The sequence below is a fragment of the Glycine soja genome, chromosome 15 (assembly GCF_004193775.1).
Source record: "Glycine soja cultivar W05 chromosome 15, ASM419377v2, whole genome shotgun sequence".
In the NCBI taxonomy this organism is placed as follows: domain Eukaryota; kingdom Viridiplantae; phylum Streptophyta; class Magnoliopsida; order Fabales; family Fabaceae; genus Glycine; species Glycine soja.
The window spans coordinates 37,923,330-37,926,656 of NC_041016.1; the positions used below are offsets into that span (position 1 = coordinate 37,923,330).

Sequence of the window (3,327 nt, forward strand, 5' to 3'; positions counted from 1 at the left end):
AGATTAGAATAAAGATCAGTCATGTATTCATCAACAACATGGTCAATTATTTCAGCACGAAATACAGAAAGATCTTCAGATGGGTATTTCATAGCATCCAGAATATTAAAATGAACAGTTATATCACCAAACTCCATGGACAGTCTGCCTGCATAAACATCTATCTTAGTTATAGCAGTTTTCATAAAGGGTCTGCCTAGAATGATGGGAACTGATCCTTGAGAAAATCCATCTTCCATATTCAAGATATAAAAATCAACAGGGAAAATCAGTTCACCAACTCTAACTAAGACATCTTCTATGAAACCAACAGGATAGGCAACACTTCTATTAGCTAAATGAATTACCACATCAGTTGACTGCAAGGGACCTAGAGATAGAGAATTAAAAATCGACAGAGGCATAACACTAGCAGAGGCTCCTAAATCTAGCATGGCATTGTCAAACTTACTATTCCCTATAATACAAGGTATGCTGAATGTACCTGGATCTTTACATTTTTCAGGAATTTGAGGAACAGATTTACCAATCAATGCGGAGACATTTCTGCCCATGCTAATTCGTTCACTTCCTTTAAGCTTCCGCTTATTAGTGCACAGCTCCTTCAAGAATTTGGCATATCTTGGAATTTGCTTTATTGCATCCAACAGAGGTATGTTTACCTCTACTTTTCTAAACGTTTCCAAGATCTCTTTCTCTGCCTCTTCCATTTTTTTGTTGGAAACTGCTCTTGGAGGGAATGGAAGAGGGGGAATGTGCTGCTTCTGCAAATCAGAATTACCTGTGGAAGAAGATTCACCTGCACAAAAATTGTTAGGTAGATTTTTGTCATCACCTTTTTCTGGAATAGAGTGAAGTTTGGCAGGTTCATTTGCAGATGAGGAAGGTGCTACGGGTTGAGGTCCTTGACACTGCTTTCCCGACCTCAATGAAATGGCACTGACATTTTTGGGGTTTTGGACAGCTTGAGAAGGCAGCTTGTCAGAATTCTGGGACTGTTGTTGATTCAATTGAGTAGCTAATTGTCCCATCTGATTGGTTAAGCTCTGAATGGAGGCTCTGGTCTCTTGCTGAAACTGCATGTTCTGCATAGTCATTTGCCTCACAAGTTCTTCGAGGGAAGGTTGTGGAGGGGCCTCAACTGTTGGTTGTTTCTGGGGTTGTTGCTGTTGTTGGATTGGTGGAGGAATGTATGGTCTGCTTGGGCCAACAGCATTTTGGAAGGAATGAGCAGGCTATTGTTGTTGTTGCTGAGGGCTGGACCATCTGAGGTTAGGGTGATTCCTCCATCCAGGGTTGTATCTGTTGCTGGAAAGATCATAATTACTCTGCTGTGGTTGATTTTGCTGCTGAGGTTGAGGAGGTCTATTGTAAATATTTGCAGCATAAGCTTCAGGCTGCTCAATTGCTCCAGGTTGCTGCATGGAAGGGCAAAGGTCTGTATGGTGGTCAGCAGAGGAGCACAAACCACAAACCCTTGCGACAGGTACAGATTTCTGATTCAAGGCCAGCTGGGTTACCAAGTTGACCAACGCATCCAGTTTGCCTTCAAGCGTCTTAGTTTCAGATGATGCAGATGGGTTTGTAGCTACCTCATGCACTCCTCTAATGACTATGGCATCATTTCTGGCGCTAAACTGCTGGGAGTTGGAGGCCATCTTCTCAATTAAATTTCTGGCTTCAGCAGGAGTCATGTCTCCAAGGGCTCCACCACTGGCAGCATCTATCATACTTCTCTCCATATTACTGAGTCCTTCATAAAAATATTGGAGAAGAAGTTGTTCTGAAATCTGATGGTGGGGGCAACTGGCACATAGTTTCTTAAATCTCTCCCAGTACTCATACAGGCTCTCTCCACTGAGTTGTCTAATACCTGAGATATCCTTCCTGATGGTTGTGGTCCTGGAAGCAGGGAAAAAATTTTCTAAGAATACTCTCTTAAGGTCATCCCAGCTCGTGATGGACCTTGGAGCAAGGTAATACAGCCAGTCCTTTGCCACTCCCTCTAATGAATGAGGAAAAGCCTTCAGAAATATGTGATCCTCTTAGACATCTGGGGGTTTCATGGTGGAGCAGACAATGTGAAATTCTTTCAAATGTTTGTGCGGGTCTTCACCTGCAAGGCCATGAAACTTTGGAAGCAAATGAATCAGTCCAGTCTTAAGAACATATGGGACATCCTCATCAGGGTATTGGATGCACAAGCTTTCATAGGTGAAATCAGGTGCAGCCATTTCCCTTAGAGTCCTCTCACGAGGTGGAGGTTGTGCCATGTTCTCAGAATGTGCAAAATCAGAATGCTCAGAATCAGAATGCTCAAAATTATAATGCTCAAGATCAGGATGTTCAAAATCACCAATAACAGAATGCACAGATTCACCAGTTATGGAATGCTCAGAATGATCAAAAGGTATAAAATGATGCCTAACTAATCTATGAAATGTCCTATCTATCTCAGGATCAAAGGGTTGTAAGTCAGATGGATTGCCTCTAGTCATACACTACATTCAGCATGCACACAACTAGTTGCCTTGTCATGTAAATAAAGGTGTAGGTTTGAACTACAGCTACCCTCAAATGATATCCAAATGACTTGAAATTTTGTGAGCAACCTTATAAAATGATGAGAAGATAGCACAAAAAATTTCAGACAAAAATTCAAAGTCTAACTATGAAAGCTAAAATTGGTAGGTTAAGAAAAATAAGTGAATAAAACTTGAAAAATAAAAAACTTTTGACAGAATTGCTTTTTTTGGACGATGGAGACCACGGCGTAGGAAATTTTTTTCTACCCCAAATGCATATATAATAATTGCGATTCTGATTACCGGAGCAAAAGTTATGGCCGTTTGAAGTTTTGACAAACACAAAATTTGCTAGTTTTTTGGAACTTTCAAATCTGACCAAACTAAAGGCTCTAGCTATTTTTCCCACAAAATATGGATTGAAAGAAGTTACCACAAAAAAATTCAGCCAAAAATAACAACCCTAGCTACTAAAACAAAAAATCCCAATTAATTCAGCATGGGTGGTCGCTAAAATCCGTCTCTAATTGATTTCTACTACTACTCTGTTTTTCCGCAAGCTGATTTCTACTACTACTCTGTTTTTCCGCAAGCTGATTTCTACTACTACTCTGTTTTCAAGCACAATCTTCACAGCAAAACACCCAAGACTGAAACAGGGGAAACGCTTAATGGTAAAACTGAAACAGAACACACATTAAACAAAATACCAGGACACTAATCAACACTAACACACATACTAACACAATACTAACAATTAAACATAAAACACGAAAGGATTAAACACACAACACTAGCTAGC

At 40.2% G+C, this 3,327-nt stretch overlaps 1 non-coding gene across 1 annotated transcript; it reads left to right on the plus strand.

Annotated features, from left to right (window-relative positions):
- Positions 1 to 1,788: 1,788 nt before the first annotated feature.
- LOC114388828 lies at positions 1,789 to 1,895 on the plus strand. The gene has a single exon (XR_003661619.1). It is a non-coding gene; the product is annotated as a small nucleolar RNA R71 (small nucleolar RNA).
- Positions 1,896 to 3,327: the final 1,432 nt, after the last annotated feature.